A 24,328-nucleotide genomic window follows, 5' to 3' on the forward strand; every position below is an offset into this window, starting at 1 on the left:
CTTGCATTGCAGTCTGATGAAATAGTCTCGTCCTTGTTTTTAGAGGAGATGAGATGGAAAAATACGGAGGGCCAGAATGGTGATGCCTTGTCTATACGAGGACGGTCCCAAAACATAAATAAAAATAAATCCTTGAGTGGGAGATCTAAATCTAGAGGGATATCTAAATCTCTAGGAAACCCTGTAAAGGTGTGCTGGAAATGCGGAACAGAAGGGCACTTCAAAAAGGACTGTAGATCTAAAGTTCATGAGAAAGGAAATGGATCTAATGATTCTCCTTCTGCAGAGGTGAAAACCACCTCAGATGAAGGTGGGGATGTGTACTTGGCTTTTTCTTCAAGTAACATGTAGATCACGAGGCATGGTTGATTGACTCAGGTGCATATTTTCACTTCACTCCCCACGGGGAGTGGTTCTGCAAGTATGATAAATATGATGGTGGTGATGTCTTCTTAGGGGATGACAGGAAGGTTAGAATCGTCGATTGCGGAAAATTCAAATTGAAGTTGCAAGGTGGAAGGATTAGAACACTTCTGGTTGTTTTGCATATTCCTGCATTGGCTAGAAATCCGATTTCTGTAGGCAAGCTGGATGATGTAGGTGTCAAAACAGTGTTCGAGAAAAATACCTGCAAGATGGTTCGGGGAGCACTAATATTGATGTGGGGAGTTCAAATTGGAACTCTTTAAGGGTTTTCGGGTAGCACTGTTATTGGTGGGTGCAACAATTCTATGGTTCCTGAAAGTGGACCAAAAAATCTAGTGGTCTCTGGAGAAAAGACCATTCTATGGCACCAAAGGTTTGGACATATTGAGAGAAGGGCTTTCAAATACTTCATGGTAATGGTATGGTAGAAGGTATGTCTAATTGCTCTCTGAATTTTGATTTCTGTAAAAATCGTGTATATGGGAAGCAAAAATTGAGTGAGTTTCCCCTCTGGTGTTAAGAGAGCGAAACAAATATTAGAGCTTGTGCATAGTGATGTGTTTGAACCTGTGTTGGTTCCATCACTGGGTAAGTCTGTGTACTATATATCATTTATAGATGACTTCTACAGGAAATATACGAGGAAATATGAATTCTTTGAAAGGTTTAAAGAATTTAAGGCTCTGTTGGAAAACCAGATCGAGAAGAAGATAAAGGCATTGAAGATAGATAACGATGGAGAGTTTTGCAATAAGGAGCTTGAAGAGTTCTGTAAGAAGTGTGGTATAGAATGGAAGAAGACTACTCCATACACACCTCAGCAAAATGGAGTTGCAGAAAGAATGAACAGGGCATTGATGGAAAAAGCAAGAAGCATGCTCAGTGGTGCTGGGTTAGGACAAAAATTCTTGGCAGAGGCGATGGAGACTGCATGTTACCTGGTCAACAGATCACCTTCATTAACATTGGAGGATAAGACTCCACAAAAGGTATGGAATGGTAAGAAACCATCTCTTTTACATCTGAGGGTATTTGGATGTGATGCATATGTACCCGTTCCAAAGGAGAAAAGAACCAAGTTAGATATTAAATCTGAAAGGTGTATCTTTATTGGGTATAAGGATGGTTTAAAGGGTTATAAGATTTGGAACCCAAAAACAAGGAAGGTTGTGTACAACCACGATGTGGTGTTTAGAGAGGTGAAAGATGTTATTAAACATGAAGTCTTACCAAAGGAACCTGAGAAGATAGAGTTTGAGCTAAAGGAGGAGGAATCAAACTCTATAGCAGAAGAGGAATCAGAAGATGAATAGCCACAAACTCTAACTGTGAGAAGATCAGTTCGAGAAAGAACACAACGAAAACGTATAGAGTTTCTGGGCATCCAGCTGATTTTTGTTCAAATTTTTCTTTATCTATTATTTATGATGATTTTAGAACTGTTAGGGAAGCAGTAGATTCAGATGATGACAAACTCTGGAAAGAGGCCATGGTTGATGAAATGGCATCTTTGCACAAAAATGAGGCTTGGGATCTGGTGGAGTTGCCAACTGGAAGGAAATCCATTGGCAGCAAATGGGTGTTTAAGAAAAAGATGAATGCAAAAGGAAAGGTGGAGAAATACAAAGCTTGGTTGGTAACAAAAGGTTAATCCCAAGTGCCAGGAATTGATTTTGGTGATATTTTTTCTCCTGTTGCCGAGGTAACTCCTATTAGACTACTTTTATATGTTGTTGCTGCTTTTGATTCTCAGGTGGAACAAATGGATGTGAAGACATCATATCTTCACGGGGATCTCGAAGAAGAGATCTACACGAAACAACCTGAAGGCTTTACGGTGAAGGGTAATAAAGAACTGGTATTCAAGTTAAAAAAAGTCTCTGTATGGGTTAAAACGTTCACCAAGGATGTGGTATTAGAAATTTAATACATATATACGGGGACTTGGCTTCACCAGAAGCAAAGCAGATCACCATGTGTATTTTAATTTAATTTGTGACTGTGTTATTTATTTGGTCTTGTATGTGGATGATATGTTGTTGATTGGAAATAGCAAAGAAATTATCTAGGAATTGAAGACCCAATTGTCCTCCAAATTTGACATGAAATATCTTGGTGTTGCAAACTATATTTTGGGCATGGAAATTAAACGAGATTAGGCAAAAGGGAAGCTTTGGTTAAACCAGAGGAAGTATGTCAAGACAAGTAGAGGTTTAATATGCAGGATAGTAAACCGGTGAAGGTTCCTATTCCCGTTCATGTAAAGTTATCTACTTAATAATATCCCAAGACACAGAAAGAGGAAGAGGACATGTCCTGTGTTCCATACGCAAGTGCAGGTGGTAGCCTGATGTATGCAATGGTCTGTACTAGACTAGACATTGCACATGCAGTGGGAGTATTGAGCAGGTTTATGTCAAAACCAGGGAAGGAGCATTAGACAACGGTGAAGCAGCTTTTCAAGTATTTGCATGGTACTTGTGATTATGGTCTATGCTACGAAGGAATACCAGGATTGGACAGAGTTTGGGACATCCGTGGCTTTGTTGATACAGATTGGGCTGGAGATTTAGTCAAAGAAGATCTACAAGTGGGTATGTGTTTAACCTATTTGGAGGTGCAGTCAGTTGGATGAGTAAGAGACAGTTTGTAGTGGGACTTTCACCTACAAAGGTAGAATACATGGCAGACACTCATGCAAGCAAGGAAGCAGTTTGGTTGCAGAGATTGTTTTCAAGTATGGAGTTAGTACAACGAGCTATAATGATAGACTGTGACAACCAAATTATAATTTTATTGGCAAATAACCTTGCTTATCATTCAAAGACAAAGCACATTGATGTTCAGTATCACTTTGTCAGGGATATGGTTGAGGACAAAAAGGTGTTGCTGGTTAAAGTGGACACTTTGAAGAATAATGCAGATGCATTGACAAAGTCTGTGAGTACTGAGAAGTTCTCTTCGTATAGAGAAACAATGGGCATTGCAGAGCCAGACCAATGACTAAGCTCTCTTGTGGCCCCCCATGGAAAGAAAACAACAAGTGTGTATTATATTCTCTCCATGAATAGTCCCACGCGCGAGGCGATCACAGGGTCCGGGACAGTGCCTCGGGGAAATTTTTTTTGGACCCTATATTAGGTGAGCATACCTACATATGGTTTTGTGCGTGGTTTTCAGACATGGTTTTGAGCATGATGGTTTTCTGCCCATGGTATTTTGTAGATCCGGTCAAGGGAACTACAATTATGTTCTAGTCCAAGGTTAATGGATTGGGGTTTATGGATGCTTCGACATGTATATATATGTATTGTAACATTGAAAAGATTATAATGAAAAATGAATTTGTATGCATGTAATTTTTATATGGGGTTAAAACCTAACAGGACTGGACCATGCACCCACCTTGGGTGAGTGAACTCGGGTAGACGCGACAATGCGGGTAGACAATCGGGCAGAGTGATGAACGATGGTTCAGATGGAGGGTGGGTAGCACGTTTCGTGCAGACCATGGGCAAGGCAGACAATGTCACCGACAGTGAACTGAGTGGGGCGCCCACACGACATGCAGAACGAGAGGTTGCATGATAGGACCGAATGTGTGCAAAGTTTGGCAGGACAACTGCAAAGATTCGGGCAGAATCGACAGAGTGCTGCATGACACATTTGGAAACACAATTTTGGAGTTTTTGGGTAGGTAGTGTGGAAGGGTGGCAACGACAACACGATGGGCAGCACTGCATGACCCATGCATGATCGTTGGGCGATTTCGGCAAGGTGTGCAAACCAACCTTGGATGACAGCACATATTAGGGTAGAGTTTGTAAAATATTGTATTTATACATTATTTGAAGATTTTATATATTGTTGGGCATACTTTAAGGGAGTTGCCCCTCCCAATTATATGTGTATATTTGTGTTATGATTTCCGTCGCATATTGATGAAAGATTAATTGAAGAAGATAATATGAATGTTTATTCTGCTGCATTGTGAACACTTAGTGAAGAAATTGGTTAAGTGTTGAAATAGGCATAGCCTGAGTACTTGAGTATTGGTGAAAAGAAAAAGTACAACGATGCCCCACCAACCTATGTGTGGTTGGAAGACTACCACCGGGATAGGGTGTGACATATGGTATCAAAGCTCGGTTCAGGGTGAGCTGAGTTGATTGAAGATTGAAGCAAGGATATGATGACAATGGCTGTAGTTGGTATTGAAGCTTGATTACTTAGGATTTGGTCGCATTGTGACATAGTTGAGTAGGGGTGAAGCATTGAAGCTTGGGCGAAGCTAAACGACAAGACATGGCAAGTTGGGAAGAATGCCATGGGAGGCTCTTGCTGATCTTATATAGGTTGAGGCGTATGAAAGAAGAGAACCCACAGATTCAAGATGAACTTGAGGTCTTGGAAGAGAATGTTAAAAGAGAGCTTCTTTGACTCGGTTTTTCAATAGAGCAGGATGAAGTTGCAGATTGTGATGAGGAAGAAGAAACTGTGATATATGAGGAAGAGGATATTGCAGGAGTGTCAACAATAGAGGGGGGTGATGACACTTGACCAAGTTCAACGAGGATCATGCATATTGCAGACATTAGGCACTCACATGGAGAGACCTCATGAAGATGTAAGTATTACTATTACTTGTGTTTCATTGGAGCTTTTCAAGGATGGGCCATATGTAGGGATGGGCAAAGGAAGTTTTCCAATGCGATGGACAACCTTTCCATGGATGACTATGATGAGACCTTGTGTATTGGAGAAGCAAGGAACATTGATTGTTGAAGGACTTGTTGGGGCAATTTGTGACCTTATGGCAGAAGGTGCAAATGCCTGTGACAAGGGAGGAATATGATGAGCTTTGCGATGGATGAGTCATGCTTAGCTAAGTAGCGAATTGGCTAAGTGCTTGGCATGAGTCATGGACAGATTGGAGGAAGGGCACATTAGAGTTATGATGATATGATACTTGGGTGGACTTCTTCATGGCTGAGACCAAGAGGCAGTCTTGGTGGAGCTTTAGTGGGGTAGGCAACAATGATGGAAGGAACCTGTGATATGATGTGATATGAGGTTTGAGTGACCGAGGGCATTAAACCTGATTGAGAACAAGGATGTGATGATTGAAGTTGTGATGGGTCTACTAGGGTGGATGAGATGGGCAGCTGAAGTCACAAACACCGAGTTGGATAGATGAGAACAAGACATACTTCATGCAGGGACACTATGTAGGAGCGGTTATAGAGATTTCACTTATGGGCATCCAAGGAGAAGTTCCAAGGCAGGGATTTTGTGCGGGTGGACTTGCTGATGCGACATGGAGATATTTTGAAGATGAGACGATGGGGATGTTTTGCACCTTTGTACAACAAGGCCATGGTTGGTTTTGGAGATGTGGGTAGCCTATGAGAGTATTCATACGACAGAGAGGGAAGAGGCAACTTGCGATGACACTTGAGACCGAGTTGAGTATGCTGGCCGAGATGTTGGATGAAGATGACTCATGGGAGCTCATGGTGACTTGAGGGAGTTTCAACTGATGAGGACTTCATATTATGGTGGTCTTGGGGTATTTAGTTCATTGAAGAGATGAGGTTAGAGGTGTACTTGACTTTGATGCAATATGGGATGCATACCTTGGACACATTATGGGTGTGTTCATGAGGAGTGAATTGATGGATATGATAGAGACAAGACATTTTGGAGTTAGATGGAGTTGCAGTGATGGAGATGCCTTGGTGGGAGAACTTGGGCATGGGTTGAATTGATGAGACTTAACCACTTTTGATAGGGATGGTGGCTGATTGGTTTATGGCCATGGGAAGCACATGGACAAGATGATGAGGCAGGTGTATACTTGCCCCTTTGACATTATTGATGGATGGCATATTGTAAATGAGATGGAGGTTTATTCATGGACCTGGATATGGCACATTGAGATTTGGATTGATGGGAGGATCTGTTGTTCGATTTGAAGAGAAGGGAACATGGATGATGATGCTTAGATGGATGTAGCTGATTGATGAGAAGGCATGGACATTAGCATCGATGACAACATGTTGCAGATGAGATGGAGACCAATTCATGGACTTGGACATGGCTTACTTTACATTTGGATAGAGATGGGATGGATTCTTGATCGAGTTGATGTTGTGATGGAATGTTGGAGAAACAACCGATGATGGAATGAGGAGGTGCATTCTCATCAATTTGGATGATGGTTGGACTGGCCATCTAACAAGTTTGATTCATGGGAGCTGATAGTGTATTGAGATGTGTTTGAGTTGAGTTGGAGTATCATGGCAGCTGTTCACATGATGACTATATTTTGTGAGTTGACATGATACATGTTGCAGTGAGAGCATGTAGCTTGAGTTGGAGGGACAAACCTTCCATGATGGGGCAACATGTGGAGATTGCGACAAATGTGGTTGATGATCATAGATTGAAGAGACCTTCCCATTTATGGAGTCATGAGCCTTGATGGAGGTTTATGCGATATAGAGCAGAGTTGGGCAACAAGGACATTGGATGTTGGAGCTAGTGACACTTGGTGACGTTTGATGATGATGTTGTCGGGGACGACAACCTTATTTAGAGTGGGGGAGGATGTTAGGGCTTCGAGTTGGGAGCACTCGAGAGAGTCGAAAAACCGAATCCATAGTACGGGAGCGCCTATATGTGTGACGTGCGCCCGCGTTCGGATAAAGGAGACTCAGGTGGAGCGTTTAGTTATATGCGATTAGGAGGCGAGATGTTTGATTTTGTGTGACCCCACCGTTGGTTAGAAGAGACTCGGTCGATTATGTGCGACGGGTGTGTGAGAACGTATAGTGGGCATGCTAGTAGGCGGAAACTCGCCCAATGTATGACATGCAACCGATGTGCGATGGGTGAGTCATGTGTGACGAGTAACTGAAGTGTGACGAGCAAGGCGTGTGGTTGGCTTGGGTGATATGTGCGATGTGTTGAGTCGACTGAATGTGGGCGAAGCCGACCCGATGGTTTATAGTGCGATGGATGGAGTTTTATGAAGGGGTGCGAGATTGGGCTTGACAGGCAGGTCGACCGGGCATGGACATGGGTAGGTGTTAAGTTATGGTATGTTCTATGCTTATAATGGTTTACTTCTTTTTCTTATTATATTCCACCGATTAGCAATCACATGTACATAAAGTAAAGTGCAGATAGAACATTAAACGATCGACAGAAAACAAGCCAAGACAAGAGACACAAGATGTGGCAGCTAGCCAGGGACAAACCCCACAATGTGTGGGGAAACCCTTTGATCAAATCTTCTTTTATCTTCAATAATTCAGCAGAGAGAAATAGTACAATAAATCTGATTCATATCAGCAGTAGCAAACCCTAGATCAGTAGCATCAACATTTGCGGCTTCATTATCAAACTAGGGCAGACCATATCTCACAAACCGACAGTCGGATTGACTTCATTCCACCACCAAAAGTTTTGGCTTCCAGAGGAGGTTCAAATGAACCTACAGCGCAGTTCAGATGAGGAGATCTTCTAGGCCACGCAAGTCAATCTTTACTTCTGCAGTTGCAGCTTCAGTTTCAGCAGTTTCCGGCTTCAAACTAGGGCAGTCGATATCTTGCAAACCGTTCGTCGGATTGACTTCATTCCACCACCAAAAATTGCAGTTTTCAAAGGAGGTTCAGATGAACCTACAGCGCAGTTCAGATGAGGAGATCTTCTAGGCCACGCAAGTCAATCTTTACTTCTGCAGTTGCAGCTTCAAATTCAGCAGTTTCCGGCTTCACATGTGTGAGAGAGAGAGACCCTTTTCAGCGCAGTAGAGAAGAGACTCATATCTGCGCAGTAGAGAGAGAGAGATGTGATGAGATGAGTGAGTCTAAATGAGGAAAAGTCCTCTTATATTTATACACAACATTGGTGGGTGAATAGATGCGACTGTTGGGCTTTTGAGCCTACATGAGTTGTAGGTTGGCTTGATAATAATTCCATAATAAAAAAAAACTCATATCTCCATGAATACTTATCGGAATTGGATGATCTTTATATCAATCCTACACCTCTCGACGAGAGGAATCTAATAAAAATATTATTAGCCATGAATAAGATGACCCACATGAAGTTTTGCCCTGGTTTCCAATTTTAACACTCCCTCTCAACCATGGAGAACTTCATCTGCAATCTGTCTATCGGTCGTTACTATTCATCCATCAAATGCACTGCCTTGTACAACCTGACCCTTGCCCTGCTCTGCTCTATTTTGCCTGTTCTGCTTTGTCTTGTTTTGCCCTGCACTGATCTGTACTGTTTTGTTCTGTTCTGCTCTACTCTTGCATTGTTCTGTTCTACTCTGCTTTTGTCCGAATTATGAAGACGAAGAAATGATCGAGGATGTATCATACTGACTCAAAGTCAGTTTCAGAGTATGTACCACTGGTCCCAGACCAGTCTTAACCAACCCAAAGTCAGCGTCATAGTGAGTACAACTCCAATGGTCCCAGACCAATATCATCCTCCACTGACTCAAAGTCAGTCTCAGAGTATGTACCACTGATCCTAGACCAGTCTCAACCGACCCGAAGTCAGCGTCATAGTATGGTACAACTCCTACCACTAGTCCCAGACCAGTATCATTGATCCCAGATCAATGGAGGTCATCCTAGCGTAGGGAGTACGGTAGTTACAACGATGCGTCCATCGGTACTACTATGGTCCCTAACTTCATTTCCCTGCTCATTGATCAGATGAGAGGTACTTCCTATGAGTCCCAGACTGCATGGGTAGGATGCCTCGACAGGAGAACTAATCAATCCTGTCCTCACAAGAGAACACATCAATCCTGCTACAATTGCCATGGAGAACACATCAATCCAGGCCTCACAGGAGAACACATCAATCCTGCTACAATTGCCATGGAGAACACATCAATCCAGGCTGCCATGGAGAACACATCAATCTAGGCCTCACAGGAGAACACATCAATCCTGCTACACAGGAGAGCGAATCATCCTGTTCCACAAGAGAGCGAATCATCTTGTCCCACAAGAGGGCGAATCATCTTGTTCGAGTGTGCACCACCAGGGGAGGGTGAGTCACCCTCTGGTCATATGTTGCTCCAGTAGGAACCGCAAGCCCTCAGAGCTCCCAGAGCTCAATGTATGCAACATGCAGGACCCTTGTACAAGGGTTTCTTGCCGACTCCAAGTCGTTTGGGAAAATCACAGATTAGATCTTTCCTCGAGGCTTTGACAAGGTGTATTAACCTGTACATCATCTTAATGTGATGGAGCTTCCTTGCTCATCTACTTACCATATCCCAGATGATGTCTATCTGCTGGAGCAATTGACGAATACGGGATTCCTCAATAATCGAATCCCACCTCTGGTTGTTACAGAGACTCACAGTGGTATCCAATGTAAATCCAAACAGCTCACTGAAGAGCTTTCGCAACCAGACTGCCTCACACGAGGTTATGCTAGCAACAATATATCCTGCTTCGGTGGTGCTCAAAGCCACCGACTTTTGTTTCCTGCTCATCCAGGATATCGAAGCAGATCCCAAGGAGAAACAACACTCGGAAGTGCTCTTACGGTCCTCCACATTGCCTGCCCAGTCAGCATATGTGTATCCAAATAGTCTCATATCTCCGGTAGTGTATCTTAATCCATGAGAAATTGTGTCCTGAAGACATCTCAGAAGATTCCTGGAATCAATCCAGTGAGGCTCAACCAAATATGAGCTCACAATGCTAACTGAAAAACATATGTTCGGACGGAGGTTCACCAAGAACATTAATGCGAATGAGTTTTTGAAACTCAGAGACATTTCCCAAGTCTGGTCCGACATCACTACCATATAACTTCTAAAAGTTAAGATCCTCGAGGTAGTCACAGGCTTGCAGTCCATCATACCGAATCTTTCCAATATATTTACCACATATTTTCCTTGAAATAGGAAAATTTCCCTTGGCTTCTGCCACACTTCAAGTCCTTGGTCCTTCATTTCAAATTCAGAAGCCATCTCCCTCTTACATTTGTGAATGAGAGGGTTTGCACTTGTTAGAAAGAGGTCATCCACATACAACACCAGTATGAGAGGCTTGTCATCTTCAACCTTAAAGTAAAGGTTAGGATCAGCTTCACTCCTAGTGAATCCCAACTTCATCAAGTAGCTATCAATCCTCTCATACCATGCTCGGGGTGCTTGCTTTATCCCATAGAGAGCCTTCTTCAACCTGCATACATGAGATTTTCAATCATAAATCTCAAATCCTTCAGGTTACTCCACATAGACCTCTTCTTTGATAGAACCATGCAAGAACGCGGTCTTAACATCCATCTGATGTAGGTTCCATCCTTGTGAAGCCACAAGGGCTATGATCAAGTGGATGGTTGTATATCTGGCAACAGGTGCAAATATCTCATCATAGTATATACCTTCCTTTTGGGAGAAACCTCGAGCAACAAAACGAGCCTTATACTTTTCCGTGCTTCCATCTTGTAAAGCCATTTGGAAGTAACAACAGTCTTGTCCTGGGGTTTGGGAACTACTTCCCAAACATCATTCTTTATGATAGACTCATATTCTTCGATCATAGCATCCTTCCATACTTGATGCTTGACGGCATCTGAGAATGATGAAGGCTCATTTTGTATGATCGTGCTCATGATGGTTAGGTATCCTTGATACCTATTAAGTTTCTTACTTTGATGGAAGGTTCCTTAGGGTGCATCATGTCCTTCAGCATCATCAAGCAACCCCTTAAGCCATGAAGGCCTCTTCCTAGAAGAGGAAGGCTCATATGGAGGAGGATCAATCAGATACATGGGTTCTTCTACATCAGGCATTGATTCATCATCCTTTTCTTTCGGTTCCCTGGTGTCGGCTTCTTGAGAGCTCCTCAAAGTCGGAAGATTGATCACCTTGCTGAGAGCCATATCTTCGTCAAAGGTGACATCATGACTAATTATGACTTCCCTTTGACCGGCTACATAGATTCTATAGCCTTTAGTATTTTCATCATAGCCCACGAAAATTCCCTTCTTTCCAGATGCTCCCAATTTATTTCTTTTATCTTTCGGCACATGAAAGTATACAGGGCTTCCAAAAATTTTAAAATGAGAAACATCAGGTTTCTTATTGGTGAATTTTTCTTCAGGAGTCTTGGAACCCAATGCTTGATGAGGGCATCGATTTTGTACATATACGGCAGCGTTTGCAGCTTCAACCCATAGAAACTTTGGAAGTCTTTGATCATGTAGCATGGCCCGGACAGCTTCCATCATCGTGTGGTTCTTCCTTCCCACTGCACCATTCTGCTCAGGAGTATGTGGTGTAGTAGTCTTCCTCTTAATGCCAACCTTAGGTATGCCTGAGTAAACCAATTGTAATATATCGGAGGTCTTGCTTTGGCTTGAGGGGAATGGTCCCCTTTTGAGCTTTCCTTTGGCACATCCGAGACATACACCTTCTTTCTCTACTTGGAATTCAGGCATCCCTGTTACCATCTGTATTACATCGGGTAGAGCTTTGTAATGAAGATGGGAAAACCTCCGATGCCAAAGTTCGGACTAAAGAGTTTTGTCACAAGACATGACACCTAGCGGACTTCCATCTACCTGATATAATGAATCAACACTAAACCCAAGAGTAAAGGCATCTTTAACATTATTTTTCCATATACATACCTTGCCATTGCTGAAGGTTACCTTGTAGCCTCTGTCTTCCATTTCCAAGATGGACACTAGGTTCCTTTTGAGGTCAGGTGCATTTAATACATCCTAGAATTTCTAGCCTTCTTGAATGCTTGTCCTCTTCCTTGATTCCCAGCTCTCCTCTTACCTTTGCTGTTGAATTTGTCATTCCTTTGATTGCCATCAGAGGGATTTCGAGTTGCATCACTACATATTGTACCATGCTTCTCTAATCATGATTATCATCATGTTGCCCATGTCCATGATTTTATCCATCATAATGCTGCTCAAACTAGTGTGCATCATCATCATGCTATCCTATATGTCCATGATCTCATGTTGCCCTTTATGTCCATGATCTCATTCCTCATGATGATCATGATCTCATACATAGTGACTTGCTTTATCGCAAATGTAACATCGTCATTTTCTTCTAGCCTTAGGTCCAACCTTTCCTTTTGATTTAGTCCCGGAATTATTTCTTTTCTTTGCATGAGAAGAAAAGGCAGCATGAGGACCTTTAGGCATGGGCATTTCTGCCCTTGTTTCTTCTAGCCATTAATTCCTTGAAACCAGGAATTAATTATAGTTCAAAAGAATAGTCCTGAACACATACCATTCAAATGGCAATCCTCCAAGAGTTGTGAGTGCCATTTCTCTGTCAGTAATAGTTTCCCTAATAGATAGGAGATCGTTCTTGATCTCGGTGATTCTTAAGAAGTATGCTTGCATACTTTCATGTTTACCCTTCTTGATTTCCCTCAACTTATTTCTAAGAAACAAAACTTGATTGGCATCATTAACTTTAAATAAAATGACCAGTCTGTCGTAGATTTCCTTGAAGGTCTCTAGATCAGAGATGTAGGCCACCAAGCGCTTGTCGATAGAGTCCCAGATGATCTTCTTTGTTTTGACTTCTCCATTTTTCCATTTGTTCCAGGCAGCAACAGATGCATTTGATGAAGGCTCAACAATATTGCCTCTTACATGGTCCAACACTCCTTGATCTTCAAGGGTTAGATCGATAGACATCTTCCATCCGTGATAGTCAGCTTTCTCACGGAGCTTTTCTTTAGAAGGAAAGAGTGGTTAGGACCCCATAGTTCTTTTAGGATAGCCTTGCCAATATTCTCTTCAATGATTTCTCTTGCTCTTGCTCGGGCTTTGTCTTCACCTCAGCTCTGATACCATGTTAAGTTATGGTATGTTTTATGCTTATAATAGTTTACTTCTTTTTCTTATTATATTCCACCGATTAGCAATCACATGTACATAAAGTAAAGTGCAGATAGAACATTAAACGATCGACAGAAAACAAGCCAAGACAAGAGACACAAGATGTGGCGGCTAGCCAGGGACAAACCCCACAATGTGTGGGGAAACCCTTTGATCAAATATTCTTTTATCTTCAATAATTCAACAGAGAGAAATAGTACAATAAATCTGATTCATATCAGCAGTAGCAAACCCTAGATCAGTAGCATCAGCATTTGCGGCTTCATTATCAAACTAGGGCAGACCATATCTCACAAACCGACAGTCGGATTGACTTCATTCCACCACCAAAAGTTTCAGCTTCCAGAGGAGGTTCAGATGAACCTACATCACAGTTCAGATGAGGAGATCTTCTAGGCCACGCAAGTCAATCTTTACTTCTGCAGTTGCAGCTTCAGTTTCAGCAGTTTCCGGCTTCAAACTAGGGCAATCGATATCTTGCAAACCGTTCGTCGGATTGACTTCATTCCACCACCAAAAGTTGCGGCTTTCAAAGGAGGTTCAGATGAACCTGCAGCGCATTTCAGAGGAGGAGATCTTCTAGGCCACACAAGTTAATCTTTACTTCTGCAGTTGCAGCTTCAAATTCAGCTGTTTCCGGCTTCACATGTGTGAGAGAGAGAGACCCATTTCAGCGCAGTAGAGAAGAGACTCATATCTGCGCAGTAGAGAGAGAGAGATGTGATGAGATGAGTGAGTCTAAATGAGGAAAAGTCCTCTTATATTTATACACAATGTTGGTGGGTGAATAGATGCGACTGTTGGGCTTCTGAGCCTACATGAGTTGTAGGTCGGCTTGATAATAATTCCATAATCAAAATAAATTCATATCTCCATGAATACTTATCGGAATTGGATGATCTTTATATCAATCCTACACCTCTCGACGAGAGGAATCTAATAAAAATATTATTAGCCATGAATAAGATGACCCACATGAAGTTTTGCCCTGGTTTCCAATTTGAACAGTAGGCCGCCCCACAGGCAGCCCAAGAGACACAACCATTGGAGCGAAAGCCATTCATTGAGAAGTATATAAGTAAGAGTTGTGTTGGAGGCATTTGGGCATCAACAAACTCACTCATTACATGAAACAGAGTGAAGGATAGCAAAGGGAAGCATAATCAAAGGACGAAGGACTTGGGTTAGGTCGCAGTTTTGGCAACCGTAGTGCATAATAGTAACCAGGTTCCGCAGGGTGTCTGCACCTGACGAGCAAACTGGGCCATGCTTTGCCCTGGGTGGGTGAACTCGGGTAGACATGGCACTACGGGTAGACAATCAGGCGGAGTGTTGAATGATGGTTTGGACAAAGTTTGGGTAGCACGTTTCGTGCAGACTGTGGGCAGGGCAGATAGTTCCGCCGACAGTGAGTTGGGCGGGGTGCCCACACGACAGGATCAAATGCAGGCAGAGTTTGGTAGGATGCCCGCACAAATTTAGGCAAAATTGGTAGAGTGTTGCATGACACATTGGATAGCATGATTTTGGGGTTTTCAGGTAGGCAGTGTGGACGGGTGGTAGCGACAACATGGTGGGTAGCACTGGACAACCGGAGCATGACCGTCGGGTGATTCCGACAAGGTGTGCAGGCCAACCTTGGGTGGTTGCATAGACTTGGGAAAAACTTGTAGAATATTGTATTTATACATTATTTGAAGATTTTATATATTGTTGGGTAGACTTTACGGGAGTTGCCCCTCCAAAGTATATGTATATACTTGTGTTATGATTTATGCTACATATTGATGAAAGATTAATTAAAGAAGATAATATGAATGTTTATTCCGCTGCATTGTGAACAACTAGTGAAGAAATTGGTTAAGTGCTGAAATAGGCATAGCTTGAGTACTTGAGTATTAGTGAAAATAAAAAGTACGGCGATGCCGCACCCACCTATGTGTGGTTGGAAGACTACCATCGGGATAAGGGCATGACACTTGTGGTACATCAATGCTAGAGAGAGGGGAGTGCTAAGAGTGCTAAGACCCTGTCAAGGAGTGAAAGCAATAAGTGCAACCATTAGGAATGTAAGAATTTGCATCAAAGTTATATCGGGCAAAGCATTAAAATGGGTAAGGTACACTTAGAAGTAACTTGGTGCAATCGAGAGGGGTTACATTGCACATGATCACGTCTTATAAATGGAGGCCAATAGAAAATGTGATAGAACATTGCTCTGACTCAAATAAGGAGTAAGCATCTTTGTTTATACATTTGAGTTGATACAAGAGGGCATGAGAAGTGACTAGAAGAGCCAATGCTTTGGAAAGGGTATAGCTGAAAACATATTATTTTGGCTACCATTGTTCATAATTAGTTGAATGAAATTATTTTCAATTTATAAATTGTAAGAAAAGATTAATTGATTCAAAGGAGTATTATTGTGAGTCAGAAAAACGGATTGAGGATTAGGTTTGGTGGGATTCTCAACATCGATCACTTTCTGAAGAGGGGAAAAATATGTGATAGGGGGTTGTGGTTTGAAGAAGAATGCTCTGAGTATAGTGTTGGATTTGAAGTCAATGACATTCACCTACATTGTGATGGATTGCCTTATGAAAATTTCACTATTGTCTATGGGGAAGAGAGGGTGGCAAGGAGAAGACAAAGGAATGGGTGAGATTGTCGAAGTGTGAGACAATAGATCACTTGTTTTGAAGTGGAGGATGAAGAGAAAAATTGTGGTTACCTAGCTTCTTTTCATCAACAAGAGCATTTTGAAGGACCAAATAAAAGAGAGACATTATGGATTAAGATCACTTCATGACGTATAGAAGGTGATAATCCATAATTAAATTTAATAATAAATACTTTTTCAATATTCAAAAGGGATAATTAAAGTTGGAGTTTGCAAAAGAGATTAATGTCTTGGTGCAATTTTTGGAAAGAAAATTGCTGCGTTTAAAGCCATTTTGCCCATAAATTGTCATTATATCTAGTAGGATAGATTTGCTTGTAAAGCATTGTGCAAAGATCTTTCCAACTAGTTATTGCATGAGACGTGTGGGTCACTACCTTGTCATTAGATTTGACATAGAGAGATGTGTCTTTGATCCATATATGTTGAAAATTTTCCCACCATTAAGCCACCAATCCCTAGGGGTGACATTGCCAATATAATTTTGTCACACTTCAACAATGTAGCACTATGTTTAAAAAAAGGAAAAACATGTAACCCATACATCCACATTTTCACCAAGAAACATACTTGATTCTATTGTTGGACCACCTACATAAGGTATTAGATAAACTATTGTTGTTGTTGTAAGAATTGGATTTATATATTTGCGAGTAATACATCTATGCTTTGAGAGTTTTGGGGAGGAGACGTGGGATACTCAAACCAAGAAGAAAAACTTTATAATGTTGTTGTTGTTGCTTGTGTCATTGCACATCCTTACTTGTTTACCTTAGGGGACTTGGTCACTATTACATCTTGGCTATTGATGCTAGATATATAGGATGTTATGCCCTCTGCTTGCCTTGGCTATGGATGCTTGGAACACATGCTCTAATACCAATTGATTTAGAACGAGCTAGAAAATATATGAAGAAAAAACTTGTATTAAGACTTCCAATCATAAGTTCAACATTATGTCATCTTTCTCTTATTGGTTTGCTGACTACAAAACAAGGGATGATCAAGTTTGTCGTTTCCTGCTTCTTTATTTTAATATTGTATTATATTATTACTCACCACTAGTTATAACTTTTCTAAGTAATATCCTCCACTTCTTGGTGTCTTGATTCCTATAACACCTTTACTCATGTTGAGCTCCAAAAAGATTATGGCAAGGGTTATAATTCTCTTATTCCATTGGTCGAGGTCAAGTGTAGGGGGGGGGGGGAATTTCATGTTCTTAACCAAACTTGGGTTGTTGAAATAAACATTAAACCTAAGTTGAAATCTTGGAACCATGGTTAACTATGATTTGAAGAAGAAGCAACATTTTCCCTTGAACCATGGTCTAGGGTCTTAGTTTTCACATTAGTAACGGTTTCTTAGTTGTCTACTTCCATAGTGATACTTCACAAAAAAATATTTCAAAACGATTTCCATACTTCCTTTCAAGTAAAGACCAAAATGCAAGGTTGACTAATGGTAATATGCTACCATTGTCTATAACATATTCACCTCATATATTTACTAAATAATTCAAAAGACACACAAACATAGTATTAATATAAAGCATATGAATATTGTCATCTCATTTTAATATTCTACTTATATAAGTTGAGAAAATTTAGCTTTAAATTTCTCCTCCTAAATAGTCTCGAACTTTAATCATTTCAACTATTAAAATTGTTCTCCATTTAACAACTTATTCAAAATTCACAGTTCACATCTTTATTATCCTTCTTAACCTTTTCAAATCTAAAATTAATATGAATTTATACTTTAAAAATGGGGGTGGCTAGTCCCCTGAAGAAGCATTTATTAGGCCATATATACAATATATTTACATGTATACATGCTGATAACCGTCACATCAATCAACATCATTCTCCATATATCAATATACACTCACGATGATACAAATGGCTGCCGAGCAGCATCACGATGGTGGATCAAACGCAGGCAGGATGCGGATAAGCCGTCTGCCCCACCGCTGGACCATGCACTCATGTACATTACTTTTGTAGTTGCATTTGAACACTGAGATTTCTCATTTATTTTTTCAATATATTCTTAATGTTCATCGAAATTCAATTGAATATATGTGGTTTTTATAAACTATGTGCGAAATCGCTTAAAAAAAAACCGTATGCCTTCTAACGAGCCTCACGTTGAAATCTTGCGTTAGGTTTCAGTTTAAAAAAAAATTATGATTTCGAAACTAGTAATGCAATCCTTGCATCGAATGATAGTTTTCGACTAAGACAACTCAGAATCGTCTGCCTAATACGATCGAACGGTTCAAAATTCTTCAATCCAACGACCAGCGTTGCCATCGGATTTGGAAATGCACAAAGTTTAGTCCACGCTACTTGACTCGACATGATCGGACAGTTAACGTTCGTCTAATCTAAGGGTCACAAATCACTTTAGATTGCAACTTGCACGATAGTCAAAGGCTCCTTTGTGACCCGATGGAATCCAATGATCAATTATATTTTAATCCAATGGTTGCCATGTCATATCACATGGCAACATAGAGGGACGATAATATGCCTCTGGTGATCCAAGAAGAAATGAATTTTCTACAAGGCCTGTTTGAAAAACCTAGTGAGATATCAAAGGTAGAGTTGTTTGTATCAACCAAATTACTTAAACCACTATTTCATACTATGATTTCACTTCTGGTTGTTATTTTAGGATGTCTCACTAATTCCAATATGGATGAGGTCAAATTTATGTATTTAGGAGAAATAATTGTAAACCCCAGGGAGATTAGGATCAATTATTTATCCCAGGTTTTTTGGATTGAAGTATTTATTTAGATTTTAGTACATTTTTGTCTTTTCATTTCTTTAGACATTGTATATATATGGTATTTTTAATCTGGTTCAATTATCTCGAGTATTTTATCAGTACAAAATTATTGGAGGGGTAAAGGATAAAAAATGGAATGAAAAAGAAATTGATAGGTGGATTAAAACATTATACCCAAGGAAAAACCTCAAAGGGTTATGTTAAATATATAGATTATTTTTCATTTTACCTTCAAGTTAAATTGTTAAAAAATACCCATGAAAGGAGATCAGGGGATTTTATAAGAGTCTTATAGATGAATAGAGAGACCAACATAGGAGACCGATATCTATTTGAAGACTACTCTGTTATTAGGATATATGGTTTCGAGGGAGAACCTTATCATCTTCCTAAATTTATTACACCCCAACTCTTTGCCTTAGAAGTTGCAAGACAAAGGTTGCATGTAAATGATCTTCACTTTCTTTCAAAAAGTAGAAAAGCACTAATCATAATGCCTTTTGAAATATTATCTTTGATAATTAGACATAAGTCCGCTATGGAGATCATTGAAAAGACTTGATGTCATATGGATTAGAAAAGGAATCTCCTTGGAAATATGATCCACTACATACTCCATAGAAATATGATCCATTGTTGGAATCACGATTACCATTAGGCCAAATCCAACTAGCATTATTCTCCACTACAATCGCTAGAGTTAGGATCCACAAGAGGCGGTTAGTCCATGTCGCGAAACACATGGGGACCGCTGAACCCAATGTGCAACAATACCCCCTCGTGCGAGACAGGTGAGTTTCGAACTTGAGACCTGTCACTTTGATACCACTTGTTGGAAATATTGAGAGGGGGGTGAATCAATAATACACTTCAATTGGTTAATTTTTAATCTTTAAAGCATTCATTAACATTAATATCAGATCAAAACATAAATCAACAACGCCATTCAACAATGCATAATATCAAAGGCAATAGATAAGAGTTTTTTAAGTGGAAATCCTTCTAGGAGAAAAACCACCAAACACTTCTTAATATAGGTATTCAAAAAATTTACATCAATAGGAAGCTCCAACTTCCAATATTTTTAGCATCAACTGAAGGAGGATCCAACCCCATGGTTGTTATGAAACCAACTCACAAAAAAAAAAGAAATGATAGATGTACATCTTAGAAATAAGCCTCTTCGAGGGGGCAACCTCCTTTACATTACACAAATGAACAATTCTTAGATGATATAGATGACAAGACCTCCTTTCTATACATAGGAGTCTAAGAGGTCATAATATAATCAAAGTTGACATAACAATAATAATGTAAGGGCACAATAATAACAATAGTGGGCTTCTATGGGGCACAATAATAACAATATGGGGATTACATGGGCACAACAATATAATAAGGGGGTTGTACTAATAACAATAATGGGTTACACTAGTAGTATAGGGACCTAACATGCCCCTCTCCTTCAAAAAGTGTTGTCCTTAACGCTTGAGTAGTTCTTGATGCTTCTGTATAAAATTCTCATCCTTCCATGTGGAATCTTCAGCGGGTAAGTTCTTGATCTGAAAATGGGGCTCTTAGGCTTATTGTCTAGCTTACAAGAACCTCTCCTAGTTCCAAAGCTTGAAATTTACCAAGTCTTTGATTATATAGAAATGCTTGAAAATATAGGTGTATGCTTGTAGTTGTTTTCAGCTGATTATTTGTTTTAAAATCCGCTGTTTGTGCTGATATGTGAATGTGCTTAAACTGATATATAAATGCATATAATAGTGAATAATGCAGTAGTAAAAACAAACACATAAGACAACAAATTAATTAGGAGTTCACCCACAACTCTTGGGCTACATCTCCGTGAGCTCTAGTTAATTCAACTAGGCTCTCTGGGATTATGGTATTAGTCTTTTTTACAAGCTCTTGGCCCAACTCCTGCTGTTCTACACAAAAACAGTGGGTTCAGACACCATTTAATCCCCTGGCTCTTGAAGCTCTGGCTCTTGGCTCTTGGTTCTAGCTCTTGGCTCTGACTCTAGCTCTTTGGCTCTGGTTTTGGCTCTTGGCTTTGACTCTTTGGCTCTGGCTCTTGGCTCTTGGCTCTTCGGCTCTAGCTTCTTGGCCCTCTGCAACCTTCAGCTCCCTGGCTTTTCACTTGAACTTCAAGTGACCCCAAAGGCTCCCTCAGTTGCTCTGTGCAGTAGCTCTTCGACTCTGCAACTGCTTTCAGCATCCCGCTTCCAGCTTCAGCTTGCTCTCAATTGAGCTCTCTGCAGCTATCGCTCTCTAGCTCTCTGTAGCTATCGGCTCTCTGTCTCTTCCTCATCTCGAGGAAACATCCCTTGCAATCGCCCAACCTCTGGTGGCTCTATGCCTTCTATCAGCTCTGTGGCTGTGGGATGTACAACGTGAGCTCTCGGCTCTGTGGCTCTTTGCTTCGCTGTGAGCTCCCTGAAGGAAAACTGGCTTTTTCACTTGGCTCTCTGGTCTTTGAGGCATCCTCCGACTCTACAGCTTCCTATCCGTTCCTCTCTGTGCCATCATGAGGAATCATTCCCTTTCGCCTCTGTGGCTCTTTGAGCTTCATAACGCACATGTGTGATGGCGGTTTTCCAATGGAAATGGACCAGCACACGGGAAACTGGTCGTTTTTCCTTCCTATTCTGGTTTGCTTGAATCCCTTCTTTGAGTGTTAGAAATCATTGCTAAACGCTCTTGGGGATGAATGCCACCTATTCCACAACGGAAGGAAGCCATCGGCGCTTTGAATCCACCTGAAACGGTCGCTCTGTGTTTACACAGAAAAACGCTACTATACACGGGAAAGTCCGCAAAGCACTGTCCATCCGGACTTGAAATATTCATAACTGTGCTTTATATCCCTATCGGGTCCACTTGGGAATCGCTATCGCATATCGCAGTTGGCCTCCACCCTTTGCATTTCGTTTGATAAGAGAAACTGCGAAAATACATTGAAAATGGTGTTTGACGGACTTCAAAATCCATACAATATGGTTTATATTGTTGTCGGGTCCGACCAGTCGCATCAGGCATATAACTTATAACATATCAGCCCCGCCTCTGTAATGCTCCGATTGCAATCCGCCGATTTCGGTGATCGCACCATCGTATCGCGTGTATATATATGTGTGTGTGTGTGTAAGTCCCTCTGCATTGTGTTCGCCGACTGCGATCTGCCGATATCAGCGATCGCGGTATCACATCGGCCCATCGCACTTTATGCCTCTGACTGCCTCCGACTTCCGCCGCCGATTGCGATTGCCAATCGGATCTGGACTGTTGATCGGCCAGATTCGATGGTCCCTGTTCAACCATTGTGTAAGCCTCCGATAACCTTGTTTTCATGGTTTTCTTCATGTTTTCAGCCTCCGATAGTGTTATCCGCCTTCTCCATAACTTCTCCTTTTCCGGTGGTCATGCCCTTTTAGGAGATTTGGAAGACTTAGAGGGTTTTTGGACCCATTTAGCAAGGGATTTTGCCTCTTTTTCCTTTGAAAAAGGGCAACTTCATTTTATGATAACTTTCCCATCTGAAGTTCGTTTTCGCCCATTTAAACTGTGTTGGATTCAGAATAGAGGGATCCCTGCAATGAGACTATTTTTGAGAGCAGCTTGCGACTTTCATTTTCCTCTGATTTACAAAGGATGTGTGCCATTTGGCACCTTTCACCTCTTACATGAAGTCTTTTAGACTTACAGGTTTATCTAGGATCCAATTTTGGATCAGTTCTTCGACTTGATGAGATACTCTAAAATTGATTGATTTCGTCGCTGTCGACTTCTCGGTTCTGTGAATTCTTTAGGTTCCAATATGATTTTTCCTTCCTTGTCAAGTTCTCGCAATATTGTTGAATCTGGGATCTTCGACAACTTTTGAATGAGTTCCCACCCTGCTTCGCCATTCTTCCATTCATCCCTTGCTTTGTTTATCAAATTTGGTTGGATAATTATACCAAACTCTACCATTTCTACAACCATATGTTCAATTTCACTCCTTTGGGCATATGGATATCTATAAGGCTTGATGTTTGGAGGAACACTCCTTGGAATCAAATGAATAGCATGATCATGATCACGAATACGTGGGAGACCTTTGGGAGTCTCAAATACCTTGGAATGATTGTCCAAGGCTTTTTGGAGATCTTGAGAAATAGATGATTTCGATGTGGGAACCATTAGTTAACATAATTGTGCAATCAGGCCTCGTTGTTCTTTCTTTAGAAACTTTGTCATTCCGTTAGAGTTGATTATCTTTCCGGGTTTCCCTGTGATACCCCTTAATTCAACTTTCTTTCCTTCCGAAGAAAATTTCATGAAAAGTTCTTGAAAATTAAAAGCCATTGTACCCAAGGATTTTACCCATTGGATTCCTAGTACAACATCAGTACCACCCATTGGAACGAAAATCATTGGGCTATTCAATACATATTCTCCCATGGATAGCTTGATATTATGGCACTTTCCAGAGTAATTTATGGTTCCTCCACTTACAACCGTCACTTGATACTCTGGTGTTGGATATAGAAAGCAATTCAATTCCTTGGCTATCTTACAATGAATAAAATTATGGGTGCTACCCGAATCAATCAACACTATTACCTTTTTCTTCTTGATATGTCCTTCTATCTTTATAATTTGAGGAGTGGTAATTCTGACCAATGCATTACAAGATATGATCGGATTCATTTCTTCTTTCTTTGGGGTTGGTTCCTGGTGGGTATCCTTTTCTTTTGATGTTTCTTGATACTTTTCTTCCTGATATTTCACTGCTTGAACCTTCTTCTTCTTGATATGTCCTTCTATCTTGAGAGTTTGAGGAGTGGTAATTCCCGCCATTGCAATACAAGATATGGTCGGATTCATTTGTTCTTTCTCTAGGGTTGGTTCCTAGTGTATATACTCTTCTTTTAACGTTTCTTGATCCTTTTCGTCATTAGGAGGCCCTTCTTGTAGCAACTTTGTCCCACCTTCCTTCAAACCTTCCATGTCTTTCTTCAAATCTTCCATGCCTTTCTTCCAATATGCTTTCATACCCTTGATATCAGCTTCCATGGCATAGATAAAACTACTTATCTTTTGCTTCTCTAGAATACCATTTACCCTTATATTCAATTTTTGAAAGTCCTCAATGTGATCTGCCATTGAACCCTTTTGTTTGAGATTTATCAATTGGCTAAAGAAGGTGTTTCTCTTGGTGTCCTCATAATGTGCTATCCTTTCCTCCGTGAAAATTGACCATGTGACAAGCGGTTTACGAGAACAAAGCCCTTTATACCATAAAAATTGATTCGGTTCTAAATAATTAGATGCAATACATATCTTTTGTAACAATGGTACACCATGTAGATCAAAACAATTCTCCATATGTAGTATCCAATTTATCGGATCCTTGCCATCAAACTTCCTTGTCTAGCTTTTTCTTAATTTTAGGAGCTCGATATTTGAACGACTGTAACTCTATAATTTTGGATCTTTAAGTTCTGAAAT

The sequence above is a fragment of the Pinus tabuliformis genome, chromosome 1_2 (assembly GCF_031772625.1).
Source record: "Pinus tabuliformis cultivar Carrire ecotype Pingquan chromosome 1_2, CPIR1, whole genome shotgun sequence".
Classification (NCBI taxonomy): domain Eukaryota; kingdom Viridiplantae; phylum Streptophyta; class Pinopsida; order Pinales; family Pinaceae; genus Pinus; species Pinus tabuliformis.